This window comes from Numida meleagris, chromosome 3 (assembly GCF_002078875.1).
Source record: "Numida meleagris isolate 19003 breed g44 Domestic line chromosome 3, NumMel1.0, whole genome shotgun sequence".
Lineage (NCBI taxonomy): Eukaryota > Metazoa > Chordata > Aves > Galliformes > Numididae > Numida > Numida meleagris.
The window spans coordinates 97,427,406-97,450,418 of NC_034411.1; the positions used below are offsets into that span (position 1 = coordinate 97,427,406).

Sequence of the window (23,013 nt, forward strand, 5' to 3'; positions counted from 1 at the left end):
TACATTTATTTGGGTAAGACAAGCCTAAGGGCAATTACTTCTTCTTTATGTTAAAGTTCTCATAGCTTATTTTCTGTTTGTCTCTTTGAAATTCTAAGGGTTTTTTTTTGTAACCAGTCTGAACTTGAGGACTCAATGAAATCAAGCAATTTAAATGTACTTAGAGCAGGACTGGGTCAAAAGATTTGGCCTATAGTGTGCTGCTGGGTTTTTTAGCTTATTTCCCTTTGTTATGTCTTCTAAAAGATTGGAGTGGAAATGTTCAGGTTTCCAGAATGGTATTTTATATGCATAACTCTTTTTTTAATGTCAACAGTTGTTTGTGGGTGTAGCTCATAGTTTTTGGAAAACTAGCTCCCTCTCTTCCATCAGAAAATGTCTTTATTATTACATATGCTGAATTCAGAAAATTGCACCTACTGTGGTAATGTAGGCTGATGTGAGATCTTTCTCAGACTATACCCAACTACCTTTCTGCACAAGGGATGGTTATTTCACATTTGTCAGATGTACTTTCTCTTCTCTCTCGTGTTTCTGAAATTACATCTACACACATATAGATGTTTTACAGAGCTCACAATTCTTTTTTCTGTTCTCTCCATATTAGTCTTTTCAGTTCATCATAATGCCCTTCACCTAATGGACACTCTTAGTTAACAGAACAAAGTGCTTTGCAACTGAACATTCCTTAGGACGTGGTTAGTGGTCATGGTGGTGATGGGTTGATGGTTGGACTAGCTAATCTTAGTGGTCTTTTCCAACCTCAATGATTCTACGTTTCTAAAGATCACAGAATCACGGGAAACAATCACCTCTAAACAAAACCAGGCATGAATTCAACTTTGATGCTCCTGAACTGGCCAGCATTTCTGTTTAGAAGCTGAATTTACATTGCAGAAAGTTAGAATCATAAAATCATAGAATCCTTAGAGTTGGAAGGGACCTCTGAAGGCCATCTAGTCCAACTCCCCCACAGTGAACAGGGACACCACAGCTGGATCAGGTTGCCCAGGGCCTTTTCCAGCCTCGCCTTGAAAGTCTCCAGGGATGGGGCATCAACCACCTCTGGGAAACCTGTTCCAGTGCCTCACCACCTTCACTGTAAAAAATTTTTCCCTTATATCTTAGGGCCTCAGGGTTCCCCTAACTGTGTCAGCATCAATGTAACATCAATAGCAAATCTCTCTACGTAATCCTCCTCTGTTTTGGGCTCATCCACAATTTTATGAACATCCAATAGGAATAAATGAAAGACTTGGGCCATGTAAGACTTGCTTATATTTCATTTACGTGCATCCGTTGGAATTGCCTCTGAATGATAATTTAGTAAGTTATTAAAGGTATCAAAGTGCAAACCTGGATGGACAACTATTTCTGCATTATGTTATGCTGACAATCTGTCGTCCATGCTAAAACAGGACAGGGACAAAATGTTCTCTACTCCACAATATGAATCTTTTGGAGAAAACAGATGGTTTCTACAGGATACTTTTTGGAGAGCTAAGCCAAAGGCCAGTAAGTGAAATTTGGGGCTGTAGGAAACCAGCACTGCAAAATTAAAAATGCTGCTGATACAACTTCTAGAGAAAAATATTTAAAATACTGATTTTAAAAGCCAGGCCACTGGAAAGGAGCTCAGGATACTTTGGTATCCATAGGGAGCTCACAAGGAATAGATCCCTGCTCTCCACAAACAGCTGTTGCAGTTTTAAAGGAAAATCACAGTCTCTAGCATTATAATCACAGGAAAGTTTCAGGGTACCATTTTAGTAGCTTTAAACTATGTTACACCAAGAATTTTGCTCCTGTGAGGATGAGAACAGAATGTTGAAGCAATATGCATTTTTTAATTTGTTCGAAGAAATTTCAGCTTGCTGTAGCAATGAGTTGTCTTGTTTTTTCTATTTCCATTTTCTTTTCTCCCTTCATAACAAATGAAGCATTTGTAAAGGCACGGAATAAGCTTAGAAAATGAAGGCTGATTTAATTAGCCCCTGTATTTGTTTCATTGTAGGTGCTTGTCCGGCGTATCTCAGGGTCTGCTTACCATCCTGTAATTGTTCCATTTCTCACTTCTATATGAAGTGGAATAAGAAGAAAGCCTTTTCTTCCACTGCTGCCACAGTGAATAAATTCTGAGGGAAAGGGCAATAAAAACTTCAAAGAAATAGATGGCAGAAATATCTTAGTTCTGCAAATGCATACAACATTGTGTTATTATTATTCCTGAAACAAATTCAGGCACTAAATTTGTGAGGTACAGGGATGGTGTTCCCTGACTTCTAGCAGTAAAAATTTGAAAGCATCATAAATTATCTGATGGGAATGAGAGAAGAAAAGCATCTTAAAGGTTGGTTAGAGAGAAAATAGCAGGAAACCATAGAAAGCCATGGCCAGAGGGGGAAAGATAGGCTCGCAATTAGGCAGCGTGTTGAGACTCCAATCTAAAATCAGTTCTTGGCTCTGTCACGGTCCTTTTTAAAGCTTGGGAAAATTAATTGGTTTCTCAATTATCCCTCAATTTCAAGTCCATAAAATGTCTTCAGAATATCTGCTAGGAATTCAGGCACTATTGTTATGGACTCTCTGTAAAAGATGAGATATTTGGAATTTAGGCTGAGTTTTTAACAATATAGAAATCTTACCCAATCCATAGTTCTTATAGCACCGTTGCCTCTAATAGTGCCAGAAAATAGCCTCATCTTTTCCTATATACTTCAGGAATTTAATTTGGACACCTCTTCTCTAGTGAGAACCAACAAAGGCCCAAATTTACAGTTCTAATTTTAGTTCATTTCTGTTACAAAGTCAAGATTTTCTGTTTGTTTTTTTTTCTTCTTTATTTTCTTTTTAATGGTAATTCTTCCCATGATATGTCAGTGATGAGAAGAGTCAGATGGGATACGCAGTGTGAAGGATGCAGTATTAACATCCCAGTTCCCCCAGAAGCCCATTACTGCAGAGCAATTAATAAACACTGATAGCAACTGGCTGGGGTGGGATGTGGTGAGGACACAATTATGACAAAAACAAACAAGCAAACAGAAAAAAAGCAATGAAAACACAGAAAAGAAGAAACAATCAAACGGGCAACAACAAAAAAGAAGCCCACCAGCATTCTCGTTTTCCCTTAGGCACAGTCTCACAGCACTTTGTAGTCAAGGTGCCCATCTTTCTTCTGTAAGTAACTTCCATTAAAAAGACTCTTCAAAACTTATAATTTTTACAGTTTGCAAAAAAATTTTGATAAAATGAGATGGCAAAAATTGAATCAATCGACTCCTGGAATAGCACGTGGTGGTTTAGATCTGTCCATGGGATGGAAGATTAGGATGTTATTTCTTCTCAGATGGAGTGGTGAGGCATTGGCACAGGCTGCCCAGGGAGGTGGTTGAGTCACCATCCCTGGAGGTGTTCAAGAAATGTGGAATGTGGCACTGAGGGACGTGGTTTAGTGGGCTTGGTGGGGATAGGGCTAATGGTTGGACTAGATGATCTTAGACATCTTTTCCAACTTTAATGATTCTGCGATTCTGTGTGTGGTAAAAAATGGCCCCCAAGAATTCTCCGAGCTGTAAGATTCCCTGCACTCCAAATACTGACGACTGGAGCTTTTCCTTCCTCACTCTGGAGCTCTTAGCATGAGTTATCTGTTGGGAACAGGTAACTTAATCCCAGATAATCAATTTCTTTTGATTATGATGGTTTCATTGCATCCTCATCTGTCTTTTGTTTCTCATGTGAAAAAATCTTTGCTTGTAAAAGCAGCCAACAGAAGTGAAGAGGCTGGGGGTAATGGGACCAAGAAAAAGAAGAATGAATTAAAGAGGATTTTTTTGGTGTATTTACATATATTTATGTATTTATATAAAACACATCTATATGTGTGTGTATGTGTGTACGTAGATGCACCGTTTGGTACCAAGCAAGAGTTTTGGAATAGAGAAAAAGCCTAAGTAGACTTTGGCATCATGGCAGTGTTAGGAAGGACGAAAGAAAGGTGAGTGGACAAAGCTGTGTAAGTATTAGAGAGCAGGGTCCAGACTTCAAAGATTAACAGGGATTTTGGTTGCTAAAAAAAAAAAACAAAAAAAAAAAAAGGAAGAATAAGAAATATGCTGTATGGTCTGCCCTCCTCTGCCCTTTCCCCTAATGAGTTTGCTGTTATTCTGAGATGTCAGGCACAGGAGCCTTTTCTCCTTTTTTTTCTGTTTTCACTAAATTTTCAATGACTTTCTGCCTTTTGTACCTGAAATTTTCTTTTTTAATCATAGGGAAAGCTTTCTCGGCCCGCGGAAATAAACTGACAGGGAGTGAAAGGGCAAGAGAACAGACGTCCTGCTGCAAGGTTGAGGCTGAGCATTTCACTAATGGCATGGCATGGCTGCCTGAGCCCAAGTATCCCTTCTGCGAGGTACTCCCATTAGTGGCTGCACATCAGCAAAGCTCGGAAGTCACATCCTCCTCTCCCTAGAGTAACAACAGCAACAGTGGACTGAAGGAAGAGGTCATGTGAAGTGACCATGGGTTGTGAATTTAGATAATACTATTAAATGAAGACAGCTAGTCCAGACATTGTGCAAAGGCTGCATAGCTGCTGACATTTTACAGCATTGCTATTCTTTGTCATCCACTATCACCTGGAAAAACTCCTCATACAATTCAACTGAAGCTTGTACCAAGCTGGGACAAGTCCTTGGGACCAAAGGGTCCCACTAAGTCAGCTCAGTCCCATTCCTAGCTTGAAGTGACTGATTTCAGCCACAGTTTCCTGCTGGAAAAAGTTGCTGTTTGTATCCTGGTGTGCTTCTTGTGATCATGGCATCTTGGCAGGGTTGAGGACAGTGTCTCTTCAATGCAAAGTTTGGTTGTATCATTCACTGGAGAGTTAAAATGGTTTTCCAGTTAAGGGGTTTGCTTTGTGGTCTATGTGTTTCTGACTGAAAAAAGCAGGGACACAACTTATTAGCATTTTTAGTCACAAACATCTTTAGACTTCACTTAGAAGTGGGAACTACTTAAAAACAGGCTGTGATTCAGTAATGCTGTTATAATTACAGTACCAGACAAGGTGGCTCATTTTAGGAAGGGGAAAGTAGTTGTTACTAACACAGCATCTCTTAAAAAAGACTTTAATTAAGTCAAGAGGCAAAGTATAATAACAATATACTTAATGTAGGCATGCTATATCAATGATTCCCAGACTGACAGAGAGATTAAGCTGATCATGGCTTTTACATCAGCATAACTGTTGATTTCAGCACTTGCCAAAATAAAGCCTGGGTCATAAAATAGGTGAATTCCCATTCAGTGAACTATGGAAAATTTTCAGCATTTTTTTTTTTGATTGAGATGAGTTACATTCACAGTGAATGGATTAATACCATGTGTGTTTGTGTAAGGAGAGATAGAAGATCTTCAAACTAAGATCTTTAAACTTATGGAAATTACTTTGATACTACCTCAGTTCTTCCCAATACAATTAAGTACTGGCCACATATATTCAGATCTACAATGCTATTCATTTACAGAGTGCTATTTGAATGTGCCATTCCTCACAGCAGCCTCAATGGCCTTTCCCTTGTCCTGTGGGTGTCCCTTGGTGGTGGCCCTGTGTACTGCTCCTCACTGAATCCCAGTGACGACCCTAACCCCTGTACCTCCCTGGGTTGGCTTTGCTCCCACCCCAACTTGGAGTCTTCTCCTGAAGGAGAGATAGATTGACCTTCTAATCCATCTCAGATGACCTTTCCTCCTACTCTCAATCCCTGCAAGGCAGCAGGACTTCTTTTCAGGCGGGGGTGCAGCAATAATCTTGGAAGCAGCAAGTCAAATATTTTCATGACCTTCTTCCCTGAGTAAGCAACAGGTTTCCTGAGTTGGCAGTGCCCTTCTCAGGAGCTCTGAAATCACGTATCCAAACAAAACTGGCAGGGACACTAATAATAATACCCTCAAAGCAGAGGGTAGATGGTTGTAGGTGAATTGTAGTGTGTCTGAGGATATGCATACAAAGGATTATGAATTTTGTTCTTTTGAATAATGCAAGCATACTTGTTTTTGGATTAGAGAAGTGCTCAAATAGATTAACTTGCAGTCCAATTAGTAGCCATGTGTATTAATTTAAATGAGACTTTCTGAGAATATTGATTACTGTTTCTAACTCCCTTGAGCTTTTTTCACTTCAGGAAATGGATATTTTTTATTGCTGACTATTGTTCTGCTGTAAAACCAAACCATGAGAATTTTCTTACAGTTTGAGGGGAAAGGGTTAGTAGCTCTGTGACCATGACCAGGGTATTGCTCATACTTATGGGAACTTTCGGGTTGATATATTGTCATGAGAAAGGGCCCAATACCAGCTGCTGAGATTTCCTTGTATTAGCATGATGCAGAATAGATAATATTACTTTGAAAGCTGTGGTCAATGGTAATTGTTTTATGTCATTTTGGGTCTCCTGTGTACTTTCCTCACTGAATTTCATCCCCTTATTGTCTTGGCTACTGGAAGCAATCATCATTTTGCCTGCAGTGCTCCCCACCCCTGCAAGCAACTGATCTGTGTCCAATTTAGAAAGCTGAGGTGTGCTGGCTTGACCCCTAGCCATGTCTTTGGAGCAAATGGTCCATCTGGGCTGGCTCATGACATCCCCCTTGCTTCCGTGCCACAGTTAAAGCCCCTGCTTTGTCCTGCTCTAGCATCGGGTGGGAACACCAAGGGCTAATACTTAAACTTGTACCGTGGGCTCTAAAGGAAAGAGTAGGCTTTTCTGACCAAACAGGTATCAGGTACCTCTTGCTCTGTAGGCTTGTGCTGTCAAACACTTAAGACCTTGGACTGAAATCAAAGAAGCATCTGTTCCTACCTCCGCTGTAGATTTTTCTTTCCAAGTCAGATAGGCCCACATCAGTAAAGATAATTTTAGGATCTCAACTCCACTATGAATGTTATTTATTTCTGCTTTACTACAGTGTGATTTAAGCATTTGAATTTAGGTCTTCTTTTAGGCTGGATATTAGGAAAAATTTATTCTCAGAAATAGTGGTGAGGCATTGGCACAGGCTGCCCAGGGAGGTGGCAGAGTCACTGTCCCTGGAGGTGTTCAAGAACCATGGAGATATGGCACTGAGGGACATGGTCAGTGGGCATGGTGGGGATGGGCTGGTGGTTGGACTTCATGATCTTAGTGGTCTTTTCCAAACTTAATGATTTTATGATTCTTAATTTCTGATATGTGGATCCTGTATCTCTTATTTCCTGAATCTGGTAAGTCTGTTCCCCAGAGAGCAAACCCTGTGCACATTAAATACTTTGTATAATAGGACAAAGCTATTAGCAATTGTGAAACTATTAATTTTCAGTAGAACTGTGGCACAGAAGAAGTAAATGAGAGTTGAGAATCCCCATCTGCTTATACAACTTCACTGGGAATTTAAAGAATATGGTGGTGTAGGCTAGACTGTAACTCCTGATGATTTTGTTTGTAATGGACCTTTTGACTGAAAGATATTTTGTGACTATTAATTGTAATCATTCTATACTTCAGAGCTACCCTGCTATTCCTGACTGTCATTAATGGGAAAAAGCAGGCCTTTTGGAATTCAAATGAGATGCAGAGAGCATTGTTCAGTGGGCTGATTCCACTTCTGTTGGCAATCTATCAGATATGATGCCAGTGGGAGTCTGATTCCGCAAGATGAAGAGTCAAACCTGCTGGCCCTGCTGCAGCCCACGCTGTTTTTCAACCAGGCTTGGAGATGAGTTACTAAACATCCATTCTCAGCCACAGCTGGTGGCGGGGAAGGCTGGGGCTGCCTGAAATTCTCTCCAAGGTAGGAATGTCTCATTGGCAACGGGAGAGCCGCTGAAGGCTCCTGGACTGATGACTGCAACATCATCAACATTTTAATCAAAGAGATCCTCTGGTAAACATTGCCTCTACCTGCAACACTTCTGTAGTCTGTGTTGGTTTGGTATGGATTTTATTCTGTTTTGGTTTGGTTTTTCATTCCTTGGGCTTAGTAACCCTGTTTGGTTTGCTTGTTTCTTCCAACCAGATTAACTTCCACTTAACTGAAATTACAGGGAGGTATTTGGCTTCCTTTGGGGCCAGAAAGCAGATTCCCAGGGCCTGTGCATTTGGGTCTGCTGTCTGGGCACAGTCTCACAGGTGGGGATGCTCTATAGGGACATCTGGGCTAAGCTGCTGCATAAAGTACAGGATCAAGGAATGAACTCCCGGAGTCAGGACTTAATCCTTCTTTCACCTGGAATATAGAATCATAGAATTAGCTAGGTTGGAAAAGACCTACAAGATCACCTAGTCTAACCATCCACCTACCACCAATAACCCCACTAAACCATGTCTCTCAACGCTATATCTAAATGTTTCTTGAACACCTCCAGGGACTGTGACTCCACCACCGCCCTGGTCAGCCCGTTCCAGCGCCTGACCACTCTTTCAGAAAAGTAGTATTTCCTAATGTCCAGCCTAAATCTCCCTGGCGCAACTTGAAGCCATTCCCCCTCGTCCTGTCACTAGTTACAAGAGAGAAGAGGCCAACCCCCAGCTCACTACAACCTCCCTTCAGGTAGTTATAGAGAGCAATAAGGTCTCCCCCGAGCCTCCTCTTCTCCAGACTGAACAATCCCAGATCCCTCAGCCACTCCTCATAAGCCCTGTCTCCAGACCCCTCACCAGCTTCGTCGCCCTCCTCTGAACACGCTCCAGGGCCTCCATGTCTTTTTTGCAGTGAGGGGCCCAGAACTGGACGCAGTACTCGAGGTGGGGCCTCACTAGGGCTGCGTACAGAGGGAGAATGACTTCCCTACTCCTACTGGCAACACTATTTCTGATACAAGCCAGGATGCCATTGGCCTTCTTGGCCATCTGGCCACACTGCTGGCTCATGCTCAGCCGAGCATCGACTAATACCCCTAGGTCCGTTTCCTCCGTACAACTTTCCAGCCACTCTGCCCCAAGCCCAATATGAAGCAATGCAAGGGTCATGAGGGACTGGTGGGGAAGTCCAGGGACCTGCAGGTGTGCTGAAGGGAAAGTAAAGGAGATGACTTACAGATGAGCCAGGTGAAGGTGCCTTTCCCACACCACTGCAAGTGGAACAACAGACTGCTGGAAAGCTCCTGGATGAACAGCCTGAGGCAGGTAAAAAGTCTTAAAAACTCCCATGTGTTTTCTTTTTATAGTCAGGTAAAAGCCAGTGTGCGAAAGGGAAAATCAGACACCAGAAATACTGTCTTTGGGTTTTTGGTGTTATGTGTGAATACTGTGTCTCATCAGGAAGGGCTGAACATAGCATGGGAGAGGTGTAAAGTTAGTTGATAACAGTGTAAAGAGAGCAGCAAGAAAGATTTGAGTTACACATTGGAAAGAAACTCTCACACCACTATGAAAGCAAGGTTGTGGCAAAGCAGAGGGAGGAAATGTTTTCTTATGTCTCTGTTCTGCCAACCACTGAGTTATTAACAGCTGAACTATTTCCGGTGGTGGACAGTCTTGTTCATCTGAATTGGTTTCAGGCGAGCGGCTCTTGTTTTTCAGAGCAAAGTGCAGAGATCAGCGCTCAGCCGTCTGTCTCCATGACAGCAAAACACTCATTTTGTGGGGAGGGGAATGCTCGGGCAGATTTAAATCGAGAACCTTTTGGCTTGTGGAGCCAGGAGGAAAAACAGTGGGTTTGTTGCTGGCAGTTGTCCTTAGCTCTTCTCTAAAGGAAAGTAGATGTCTGCAGGGCTGCCGGGAATGCTTGGGCATCATGGTTCCACCAGCACAATGCGGCTGGAGGAGAGGGGACTGTGCCTCTCTCTGCAAAGTGCTTGAGAACTGATGACGCCCAGGGCTGAGTAGGAACCTGATGATCGTAGTGCTAGATACAAGGTGTTCAGGCAGAAAAATGGAGAGCTCGAGTCACTCCGCTTTGTACCTTCCCCTCCACTTGCCATCCTGAGCTTGCTGTGTACATCACGCCCTCTCACCAGTCACATCCTTCTGCAAGTGTCTGCTGGGGGTGCGACATTCCTGAGTGGCCGTGCCCCTGCCCGGGTAATTAGCAGGCAGCGTTGTGTTTCTATTGTATCGCATTCGTTCAAAGCTGCTGCCAAACTGGAAATTTAAATAGAGCCTGCGGGTAGGTTTCCAGTCAAGCTGTAGAGGTGTCATCTGAATGCTAAATGTTGGAGTTGGAGTCTGACCCTTAGAGATGCTGAAATGCATTTTGTGAGATGGAGTCAGCCAGTGGTCAAGTATACTTAAATTTTTAATGACTTCTTTGATAAATGAGTCTTTTATTGCTATTCTGGCAATCAGGCTAATAGATGGAGTTTTCACATTGCTTTCTGACATCACTTGCCAGTGCCAAATGCCCAGGAACAGGTTCTGTTTCTTCCAATACTAGAATTAACCGTATTAAATACAAACGAATGTAAGCCTTCCTCGCTTCTCCATAGGAAGCATTTCCTATTCAGTTTCTGAGATATTACCAGTGTCTGCATGATTGTTCAGGTGCTTACTCTTGCCTCGATGATGATCCAGCCCTTCTCAGAAATGCTGTGATTTGCAGAGTGAGGGAACAGTGAGTGTGTGTCAACATGTTCCCCCCTTCCTTGCACGGTAACCTATGGCAAAGATCCAGAGATATTTTGTAATTCAGCATTTTATGCATGCTCCCTATTTCATCCAGTACAAGAGCTGGAGAGCGTTAAACAAACACCGGCTTCAGAAACAATCATCTCATCTGCCTTCCCTGTCCCACTGAGACTCTCTACAGTCTCCTGATCCATTGGCGCGTCCTGCCTGAAGCCTTTGTCATCCTTTGCACCTCTCCCAGCTTCAGGCTGTGGAGAGGGACACCCAAGCCACATGCCATGTGCCAGAAGATGTTCCCTGCAGGGCCTCAGTCCTGCAAGGACAATTGCTTTTCTGTTCTTTGCTTCTCTCCTTAATCTTTGTTTCTACTTGTAACATCAACTCTGTTGATTTTTTTCAAAAACTATCCTGTCTCTTGAACATATGGAAAAGGATAATTTAAAATTCATTGTTGTGTAGGATTATTTCCATGTGAGTCACTTGCATTTATCCATAAATTAACCACCAACTTGCTGCCCAGGTGCTACTGATGTCCTCCTGAAACTCCTCTGTTATCTTCAGATTCCTCTGTTCTAAATATCTCTGTATCACCAGTAACATTTTTCATGCCATTAGTCAAACTCTTTACATCTCATTACATCTACTGTAACTTCAGGATCCTGTTGCTGGGTGGTAATGGTTTGTTCAGAAAACACTGCAATAGAAGTAAAGCAAGAAGTGTTCTTCTCATGTTTATTTATTCACAGTGAATTTAATTTGTCATTCTAGAAAAATATGTTGCTTTAAGAAACAGAAGACATTTATTTAAAACAGACTTTTTTCATAAACAAACTTAAAATTAAACTGCAATAAAGAAACCATGATCTGTTTTAAGACATGATACTGTGACGAGTGAATTGAGATATAATATCTGGAAATCTACGCTGACATAAATGAAACATAATATTTAAGAACAACATTGCTTATTTCCAAAGTTTGCAAAAGAAAGAGCACTAAGCTCATAAAAGTCACCAGACAAACATCTAAACCTGTTTTTTGTCAAAATAATAAGACAGTTTTACAGCTATTTCATCTCAGTGGGAATGCAGTGGGGTTTTTGTTTCAACGTGTTCATCTCGTTCTGCTCAATGATGAATTAATTGAAAGCTGAAAAACTGTTTGGAAATGGGAAAAGTGAAGTGTGATTTTCTAGCTCCTCTAGTTTTATTTTCTTGTGGACCTTGTGGTTGGTAATGGCCAGTTCAATTCCCTTGCCTTAGAAAAATGTGTGTGTAAATAAATGAGACATTTCTTCAATAGCAATCACCACTGAGGATTTTAATAATTTAGTATTTAAAGGGTATACAACCAAAATAATCACTTTTAAAATGTTGTTTTATGCTTTATATTTGTATTTTTAGGCAAATACAGCTTGATGCAAATTGCCTAGGGAAAAGTCACAAATAATAGGAAATTATGACCTGCAGTTATCCAAATGTACAAATGCAGTCCTCCAATCCTCAGAAAGTACCGTGTGTATCTCCATCTTTTTTTAAGTTGCTAAATGTTGTATCATAGTAATTGCCAGAAAATAAGAATTTTTTGTTGTTGTTGTTCAAGTAAAATATGCAAAGTGTGATTAAAATTGATTTGTTTCTATCTGCAGTTGGCAGAACTTCTTGAAATGGTAAAAATTGCAAGTGGTCCAAGTCAGCTCCTTAGGAGAGCTGTTGCTGTATGTGTATTTCAGCATCCTCCAGACAGCCAGCAGCTCTGTGTGCACTTCTGCATGGCCAAGGCAGTCACAGTAATCTTGTAATCTTACTTCCATGTCTGCAAGCAAGGTATCAGAGCTACACAGTCATGCATGTTAAGTGAAATGGAATGCTTAGATCTGGATGAATCAAGTAATATATTCTGGGTAAAGTCCTATGCAATTTATCAACTATTGCAGGTATGCCTTAGCATTTATAATAGAATCTTCCAGACTGAGAAGTAAAAAAAGGATTCCTTTCTTGACAATGTCTCCGGCACACAGTCATAGCACGGCTGAGGTGGGCAGGGCCCTCTGGGTCCACCTGGCCCATCCCCTGTTCTATCAGGGACGCCTAGAGCAGGGTGCCAGCACCGTGTCCAGGGGCTATTGGAACTCTTCAGGGAGGAGACCCCAATGGTTGTTGGCCATTCCACTGGAGATGCCCATATGGGATCCTACATCAGTGTGCCTGTCCTCTCCTCTGCTCCACGGCCATGTGCCAATGGTGGACAAACTCTACAGCCGTCCTAGGGTGAGAGCTGGCCTGCTGCTCTGAACTCACTCAGAAAGCTTTGTAATTTAGGGAGAATCCCTCTTGCCTCTTTCAGCTTCCATCAGAGTCATGTCCAGGGCATGTTTGTATAGTGCCAAGGACTGCAAAGGAGCAGCCACAGATTCAGTCTTGTTTGTGCGTATGCCTGTCTTTTAACTCAGATGTAAAGGAAGTGGTTATCACTCATGTTGATGATGGCTTCCCCCCTTCACCTACCCTCTCTGCACTATGAATTAGCTTTCTTGCTTCTTCTCTGATGAGCTAAACAGGGTGGCCCTCTCAAAGGAGGATTCAATTAACATGCAAATCTCCGATTGTGTGGAGAATAGCTGACACCTCTGCCTAGACCTTTGTGAACTCGATTCACAAAGCACTGTAAGCAAAATAATTGCTTCTTTTTGAAGGCAGTAATAGCTGAGTACATTACACGCAGTGTTCAGGAAGAAATTATCAGTGTGCTATCAGACAAAAAATCAGGAATTAATGGGAAACACACCATTGTATGTCAAGGAAATACAAAACAAGGTCATGTTGTTTCTGCACATAATTGCAATAATGTAAGGCCTAATTCTGCAGGACCATGAAATTCGCTTTCTGAAGAGGAGCCCTGATCACAAGGGTAATTCAAAAGTGGGCTTATTTTGAAATAATGGTTGTGAATAACACTCCTAACTAGATTTAAGTTAGTGTAACTCAGAGCTGCAGTAGGAATTGAGCTCGCACACTCATTAGATTCAATCATAAGATGCACATGTAGATAATGACATTAAGAAGTAAGATTCAGGGAGCCAGCCAACTTGCTTTTATCATGTGTAGCTTTTTAAAGCCAGCTATAAAAGACCGCCTCAACAAGGAGATACATCTCAGTGTTGAATTGAGGCAGAGTTTTAGAGTAGATGTTCCAAATCAGTGATCTACTTACAATCAGGCAGATTTCTTTTGGCTGTGGTATTTTTGTGGTTCCAGACCAAGGAGGCAGAGCCGGTCTAAAAGCAGATAAAAATGCAGTATATAAATAAATTGCTTTTTAGCAAGAAAAATATGTGGAAAACTGTGTTGGTAATGGAGCACATTAGTTGCTGGAATATGTACTAAACTTGTCTGAACAACATGCTTCAAGACAAGGTTTGTATGGGTAGCGTGTCTCTGTGAGCTAGTGCAGTACTCGTGGGGCAGCTTAAGCAGTCAGACCACTGTCAAAACTGATCGTTCCAAACATGAGATGAGGAGGAGGAAAAAAAAAGTCTTTTAGCACAGTAATGGCATGGGAGAAAATAAGAGAAAAGGACAGGTCCCCTTGCTGTGCACTGCCTGCCCTCATGCCTTGCATCAGGTCACCATGCCCATTGCCTGAGGATTGCCCATGCAAGGCATTGGGGTGGGATTAATCATAGAATTACAGGATGGTTGGGTTGGAAGGGACCACACAGCCCACCCGCCCCAGCCCCTGCTGTGAGCTTGTTGCCACCCACCAGCTCAGGCTGCCCAGGGCCCACCCAACCTGGCCTTGAGCACCTCTGGGGATGGGGCTACTGGAAAAGTCATGCTTGCTTGTGCCAGGAGTTTTTAGATGAACTCAGATGAAGGAAGAAGGATATCCATTTTCAGGATCCACTTACTGCCTAAGCACTACTTGCTCTTCCATGTCCTCCTCTCACTTGTTGGTGTTCGGTGGCAGCAGCTCCAATGTTGGGGCAGCTAAAACTGCAGCTTCTTGTTCTGTGAGACCCCAAGTTGAGGCATTTGGATACTACCATAGGTAAACAGCAGCACATGGGTGGTAGTTCATTACATAAACTATGAGAGAAAGAGATGTTGATATGGTCATGAAACATTTACCACTGCAGTTTTGAATTTCAGCAATGAACATCTCTGTGTGCATGCCACTTTGTACCTGGAATTATTGACAGAATTTTAATTTATATGTTAAATACAATGTGCTCAGAGTAGTGGTGTGATATTGCAGCAATCTTCTTATCTTTCATTATCAATATCAGAATCGGAGAATACTTTATGCTGGCATCTGCATGAATTGTAAGATGCTTTCTTCATTCATCACAATAATTTTCTCTTCTCTCACGTGCATATGCAACTTATCAGCAAGGTTTCACCATTTCTCTCTTATTGTTTGAGAGTAATTTTTTTGGAATTTTATTTTCCCTTCCAAATAAGACTGACCATGCAGTCTGATATTGCTTCTTTTCTGAGAGTATTAGATTTCTCAACAGATAAAATATGGGCGCTATTAGATGGCATTGACTTTTTTAAAGCCGTAAGTAGTAACTGATACAATCAGTAACACAGACCATTTTAAGCAACCTTTCATCTTGTTCTGATATTCCTAATAATTCTTTAGCTCAGTCTGATACGGAAATTAATTTTACATAATGGAAAAAGACATTTATGGAGTCTTGAAAGAACATATAACATCTTATGAGTTATTGAGGAGAGTAGCTCTATTTTCTTTTTGAAGTTTGTGTCATTCTTTCTGGTAAATGACTAATGATGCCATCCAGCTATGGGTGTTAACGTTTTGTGCAGTGGAAGATCTGGTCAGTCTGGAGAAAGTTATTACAGTCGCTCTGTGCAAGTTTTGTAACTCTATGAGGGCCTGCAAAACGAAAGGGTAGCTGATTCTGAGGTCCTTGGCTCTTTGAAAGTGGTGTTGGTAGGGATGCTCTGAGAGAAAGCAACACCCTGACCTACAGCAGTGAGATCTGTTAGGGAAAGGCTGTTGTGGTAGAGTGGCCAAGAGGCTGGCATCCTCCACTGAGGCTGGAACAACATTTGGAGAAAGTGCATATGGCTTGTTCAGAGGTGAATACGTGGGTCTGCGTGTGACAAAGAGGAGTGGGGCAGCCTGCAGCTTCAGAGTCAAGACAAGACATGCAACTATTGCTGTGCTGTGAACAGAGAAGTAATATTGTTGATTCATATTGTTGTAACACTCAAAGGACAAAGCCTGGGGCTCTGCTGTGTTGAGTGCTAGGTAAACATGTAATTGCCATGAGCAAATGGGAGCAAACATCAGCTTGGCTTTGAGGTGAGAACCCCTTTCTAATTAAGGGTAAGCTAAAACCTTTAACAGGACCAAATTATGTGGGTCATGTTCTGCAGCGTGATGCAGATAATACAGAGATCTACTTTTTGGGGAATTGAGCAAGGGATTCCTGAGTTAAAATGTGAGATCGTGAAAGGCCTTCTTTCAGCTTGTAACTCAATCTTGCATTTTTCGTCTTTCAGAAGTTTGAATTGGGTATTTAGGAGGCACTCAGAATGTCCACTGGCAACAAAACTTGGTATTTTTCTGACATTTAATGTAGATAAAGCTTAGAATCATAGAATCATTAAGGTTGGAAAAGACCTCTAAGATCACCAAGTCCAATCACAGCCTATTCCCACCATGCCCTCTAACCATGACCCTCAGTGCCACATCTCCATGTTTCTTGAACACCTCCAGAGACAGAGTAGGTGGACCTCCTGCTTGGCTGTGAGGTGGCTGTGCCTGGTTTGCAGCACAATGGGAGAAGATAATGTCTCAGACCTACCAATGTGAAGATACAGATCTAAGGATAGCAGCAGAGCAGGAACAAGTGAGATTTTCTTGGTGACAGAGAAGAGTGAAAATCATGGATGAGGTGAGCAGAAGAACTGAGCTAGTGTAGTCTCTCATTTTATGTGTTACTAAATATAAAAACTATTATGGATAATCTGTATTTCAACAAGGTTTGTGTTTTCTCAGTGCCTTAGAAGAGTCTTAGAAGAGAAGGACGTTTAAAGTACCACAGCTGTATAGACTTAGAGTTGCTCAATAATTTCCATTCTCAAGTTTGGTTCTGAGTTGCTTGTGCCTTGTGAAATAAGATTGAATCCAAGTGGGCTACATATTACATTGCCTGTCTCAGATGTTTGTCAATTTGCAAGCTTCAGCAAATCTAATACAGCAAATTTGGAAGAAGTCTGACACAAACAGACTTCTTCCAAAAGTTTAATTTCCTTAAGTCAGAATTCTTGGAGTTCTTTTGCCCAAATTGCAATGCTTCATTTTTGAGCAGGAATTGAAACTCAAAAGGAGCGTTTGATTTGGAGCTGAATCAATTACCAGTTTTCCCTCTCACCAAAGTCTGACAAAGATAGAAACCTCTGAAAAAAAAAAAAAAAAAACACTATTTCATATACTCTTTAGATATCTGGTAAAATGGGTACATTCTTGGATGATTTCCTCTCCAAACCTAAGGCTCCAGCTCAATCTAGTCTCTGGAGTTCTTCCTTCATGCTTGAGCATTGGAGCCAAGAGCAAGGAAATACTATGCTCTCAGCAGAAGCATATGGATGCATGAAGGAGAGTTGTGAAGAACAGATGAAGCTGAGGCAAACAAGTGAGTAGAGAACAGATGTAAAGATAGACAGAGGTGATCTGGGCATTAGGAATAGTAACATGTTAAGGAGCATGGAAGGACCTGGGACATGAGGCATGAGGAGATAATGGGTCTGTAACCAACGGGCATGCGACCTCCCAGGAGCAAGTTCAGGATGAATGCGTTTCTTTAGCATATTCCCCAACAAATGGGCTGGAAATAAGAGCCCGTCTATATTGAAGGTGAGAGTCTTGCTGTCTCTTCTCCACCAGGATAATTTGAAGGGATCCACAGATCAAAACAGTACAGTCTGGTGAACAGTACAGACTGCTGAAATCCTAGAGACACCTGAGGAGCTCCATAAATGCAAGTCACAACAAGCCAGTACATCAGAGGGAAGCAGAAAAGCTTTGAGATGTTTCAGTGGGAAGTCTCCTCAGTCACCACTGCTGGACAGGGCTTCCTCTGAGGACCACAACCAGGACGTTGAACTGAGGCCATAGTGACAGTGTTTAAGTAACACCACCAAAATGCTGGCAGGCATGTTAAGAGCACTCTGATATCTGATATAATACCAGCCAAGGACTGAATTGCTTTGCCAAATTTCATGGCTGCAACTGGGACAAATTGGCAGAGCATGCCACACCACAGGAAATGTGATACTTCAGCAGTGAGAAGTGCGGGAGACAGCACATTGAACATAATACCTTTCGCATCAACACTGGCCACAGAAAATAGAGAGCACTGCATGTCTCAAAACCAGACCTGAAGCAGTTCACTCAAATGATACAGTGAACCCTGGCTCTTATTGCTGTCTGGGATAAGTATTTGTCATGGAGAGGAGAGATAACTTGTGTCACAAAGACAGGGCTGTGAAGGGCTGTCAATGTTTGAACAGAGTCAACATAGGGATGCAATGAAAAGCCTACGGCCAGGTAGGCACTAAGCTTAGTCGTGCCAAGGAGTATGGATCTCAGGAAGCACCAGAGCTACAGCTTGAGCATACGCTGGGAGTGATTTCTGGGGTGGGAACAATGGAAGAACAAGGAAGAGCTGGGGGATGGATGTAGCTGAGTCACACGGAGAGGAGGACGGGGGTGTGTGTGATGTTTTGCGCTTCCATTCAGAGATATGTGAACAACAGCATTTCAGTTATGAATGACTGATGTGGGCTTGTTTGGAAGAAGCAGCTTTGTAGCATCTCTGCAAAACGTATGTTGGAGGTAATATTTGCAAGAGGAATCTGTTTCCAATGTCAGATGAGTGCTTTTTCACCACCTCTGGTGAAAGATGCCTTGCTGGGACCCAAGGGGTGCACCCTCATGGGAAATGAGGCTGGGAGACCACTGGCAGGTGGGGCAGATCCCCAGGAGCAGCACAAGAGGCTGTTTGAGTGCAGTGGTGACAGTGGTACCAGGAATCATAGAATCACCAAGGTTGGAAAAGACCTCCAAGATCATCTAGTCCAAGCATCTGTCACCAATATTTTCCACTAAACCATATTCCCTAGTACAACATCTAAATGTTTCTTGAACATCTCCAGGGGCAGTGACTCTACCACCTTCCTGAGCAGTCTTTTCCAGCACCTGACCACTCTTTCGGAGAAGAATTTTTTCCTAACATTCAACCTGAATCTCCCCTGGTGCAACTTAAGGCCATTCCTTCTCATCCTTTTGCTAGTTAGAGGGAGAAGAGGATGGCCCCCATCACACCACAACTTCCTTTCAAGTAGCTGTAGGGAGTGATAAGGTCTTCCCTGAGCCTCCTCTTTTCCAGGCTAAACAATCCCAGCTCCCTCAGCCATTCCTCATAAGGCCTGTGCTCCAGACCCCTCACAGCCTCTTTGCTCTTCCCTGGACATGCTCCAGGGCCTTAGTGTCTTTCTTATTGTGAGAGGCCCAAAAGCAAACACAGTATTTGAGATGTGGCCTCACCAGTGCTGAGTACAGAGGGATGATCACTTCGCTGCTCCTGCTGGCAACACTGTTTCTGATACAAGCCAGGATGCCATTGGTCTTCTTGGCCACTTTGGCACATTGCTGGTTCATGCTCAGCCGAGCATCGACCAACAGCCCCATGTCCATTTCTTCTACCCAGTCTTCCAGCCACTCTACCCCAAGCCTGTAGCATTGCCTGGGGTTGTTGTGGCCAAAGTGCAAGATCTGGCACTTGGTACTGTTGAACTTCATCCCACTGGCCTCAGCCCAGCAATCCAGCCTGTCCAGATCCCTCTGTAGGGCCTTCCTACCCCCAGACAGATCAACACTTCCTCCCAACTTGGTGTTACCTGCAAACTTACTAAGGGTGCACTCAATGCCACTAAAGATATTGAACAGGACAGGCCCCAATACTGACCACTGGGGAACACCAGTCGTGACCGGTCGCCAGCTGGATTTAACTCCATTCACCACCACTCTCTGGGCCCAGCCCTCCAGCCAGTTCTTTATCCATCACTGAGTGTGCCTGTCCAAGCCATGGGCTGCTGGCTTCTCCAGGAGAATACTGTGGGAGACAGTGTCAAAGGCTTTGCTGAAGTCTAGGTAGACTATGTCAACAGCCTTTCCCTCATCTACCAGGTGGGTCACTTGATCATAGAAGGAGACTGGATCGGTCAGTAGGACCTGCCTTTCGTGAACTCATGCTGCCTGGGCCTGATCCCCGAGTTGTCCTGCACATGCCATGTGATCTCCCTCAAGATTATCTGTTCCATAACCTTCCCTGGCACTGAGGTCAGGCTGACAGGCCTGTAGTTCTCCAAATCCTCCTTTCAACCCTTCTTGTAGATGGAAGTTACATTGGCAAGCCTCTGAGACCTGCTCTGTGCTTCCCTCTAGGCCCTGAGCTTGGCACCATGATGGGGTGCAATGCCATGGTCTCACTGTCACCACGTTCTTGTCTATAAGGCTGCTAGAAGATAGTGATGGATTTGCAAGGGTAAACTCAAAGAATTGAATTTACTCATTTGGAAAATTTTCCTAAAGACTTCTGCATGCTTTTAACATATGCATATCCTATAAGTGCTAGGAGAAATTCTGTATGCAGATCATGAAGTAGACCTTTGGATGGCCTCTCAGGGAAATGTGGGGATATTTAAAACAGGACTGAAGAATTACCCCTGCGGGGCATTGTTCTTCTGGCAGAGAGATGGCTTCCATGGCTACTTTGATCATTGCATCAACAGGAAAAATTATTTCAGAGTCTTACTTTTAAAACAGAGTAGACTTCAAAATTCTGAAATCTTGTATTTAGCAGAAATATAACATTTAACAATCAAATGTAAATAATATATTGTCATACATTGCATATTGAGGGCTGCTTCATCCATGATTGGCACATAAAACAAGGCACAGGTCTGTGGTCCATCCCTTGCAGGCTCGGTTCCCCAGTCCACAGGCTGGGGCTGCCCTGAGAGTTTCCTTTCCTTGGACAAAGGTGGAGAGTTGGCACCCACCCCTATCCAAGGATTTGAGCAATATTTGGGTTCCTCTGTGACAAACAGAGTCTAAAAGGCATAGCATGCATCACAACGAGCTTTTTCTTGCCCTGCAAAGCCCGCATAAAAAAAGCTGGCCTTGAAACACTTTCAACAGAGGAAGAATGTGCTTAGCACAGAGGGGCAGCTTCAGCTGTGTGCATAAAGCCTTCCTGGAAACACAGCTTTAATGGGACAGCCTTTCAGTTACTGTTAATGATTTACCTTGGAAATGTAGTTCTGTAACTCTACTACAGCTCTCTGTATGTGTTAGAGAAGATAAATTATGAGCTTCAGAGTCTGAGTCAGTGCAAGCTGGTAACATCTGAGAGGGTTTGCAAACCAGTTCTGGTGGTGGCTGCAGCACAATTCTATAAATGCTGGTTTCACTGCTGAAACCATTGACACCATACAGGTCTATTGCAACACCATGTATCCAGAATTAAAACCAGAAGCATGACTTAAAGCTGAAATTGACTTTTTCCTCTTCTTTCAGGTTCATCATTTTTTGCATCGCTCGTTTAATTTTTTGGTCACTCTCCAGGAGTTCCTATGGGGCATTTTGTCTCTTCCTCTTTCTGGGGGAAGGCTACACAGGGATTTTCCAGCTGTGCTCTAGTGCTGTGCAAATATGAACTTTAAAAAAATCCATCTTTTTAAAAGGTGAGAGCCTGACACCCCTGCAAGGAACTGCGGAAAATGATGGATGACGATTGGAAGCCTGTTACGAACGCGGGTGGTTCTGCAACTTGATCTATTTGTTTTGTACTTAATTGTTGCTTAGCTTTAAACGAATCTAAATGCCAGAGCTGTCAATCTAGCACATAAATGGTGCAAAATCTGGGAATCCAACTGCAGAATTCATGTTGCTCGAGGCAACCTGCATTCATAGTCAGAGGAAAAGGTATCCTGTCTTGCTGCTCCTACAAGACAGTTAGCTCTTTGGGTGATGTATATGCTGCTGTCTGCTGTAAGTGTTGGTGATGCTTTCCATGTAGAAAATGCCATCGGTGTGACAGATACTCTCTGCCAACACACTGAAATGGAAAACCTGCTGCAATCCTAATAGAATTATCCTGGGAGATTCTCAGTTGTGTTGAATGAAGGAAGAATAGATCAAATGTTTTTTTCCTAAGCTCTGTTAACTCCACCAGAACAGGACACAGCTGTGAATCCCTTAAAGGCAGCACACATTCTCTGCCAAGTTAGAAGGCAATTATTCTACTTAAATCTGTCTTTTTAAATTCAAGCAGATCGATTGTCTCATGCATCCTTTCCCTATGCAGGAAGGCTCTCTGAGCCCCACCTCCAACTGGGTACCCTGCCTCTCAGGGGAGCTGCACCATGGGGTGATGACAGTCCTGTCAGCCCCACATACCCCTGTGTAACAGTGGATGTAAGGGTGTGTTCAGATTTTAAGTATTTGGACCAAAAAATTTCCTGGCTTAAGTATCTGACCTCTGTGCAAAAAAATAGAACATTCCTAAAAAGTGACTGTCTATCTAATAGGCAGGAAAGAGTTGTAAGAAGGCAGGAGAACTACCTTGTGCTTATATCCTGGTTGCATCAGAGTTGTGCTCACTTGGCTTGGTTACAAGACAGTCATCCCCTAATAGCGCTGCTTTGCTACATCACCCTGTCTCCGAATGTCACAATGGTTCCTGCCCTTCCTGGTAACCTGCCACCACTGCTGGGCACTCAGCAGGAGCAGAGAAGCAGCAAGCCATTGTGCCATTGTGAGCACAGGCTATGTTATAATGTGTGGGAGGCTGGGTTGTGTTCGGGGCTGTAAGGAGCTCACTGTGATTTGTGTAAGGCTTGTCTTGATGTTTTTCCCCCCCTCAACCCTTTTTTTTTCCAGATAGGCATAATGTCTTACATTCTTTGTAATGTGTTTTTTGAAGCTGTACTGATTACACCCACCACTACTATGGTGTGTCTTCTCTGGCTGCCATTTGGTGGATTTAGTAAGGCCCTGAAAAATCAATAAACACCATGAGAAGGGGAGAGGAATTAGCATAAATTGTCCTCTCCCACACTGCAGTGGGACAACAATGAAAGAAAAGGTGTTCATTTATCTTTTTTTTAAGACTGCATCATTATACATACTTCATTTGCATTCTGTGGTAATGAAACAAAACAGGTAAACAAGATGTTTGTCCCTATCAAGTTTTCTTGAGCCCAGCAGCAGAGATGGCCCAAGGGGTGTGATGTGGTTTGAAACAGATCCAGCAGCAAGTCCTGGTTTAGCTGTGTGTGGGCACTGGGTAGGACTGGGGCAGCCTGGG

At 42.8% G+C, this 23,013-nt stretch overlaps 1 long non-coding RNA gene across 2 annotated transcripts; it reads right to left on the bottom strand.

The window, feature by feature from the left end:
• Nucleotides 10,292–22,387, bottom strand: LOC110395496. Of its 2 annotated transcripts, none has more exons than XR_002436424.1 (4): nt 22,269–22,385; nt 14,515–14,692; nt 13,818–13,881; nt 10,292–10,636 (listed from the first exon to the last, which is right to left on the bottom strand). It is a non-coding gene; the product is annotated as an uncharacterized LOC110395496 (long non-coding RNA). The 2 variants fall into 2 exon arrangements; XR_002436425.1 differs by lacking the exon at nt 10,292–10,636 and adding an exon at nt 10,652–11,301 and having other exon boundaries at nt 22,269–22,387.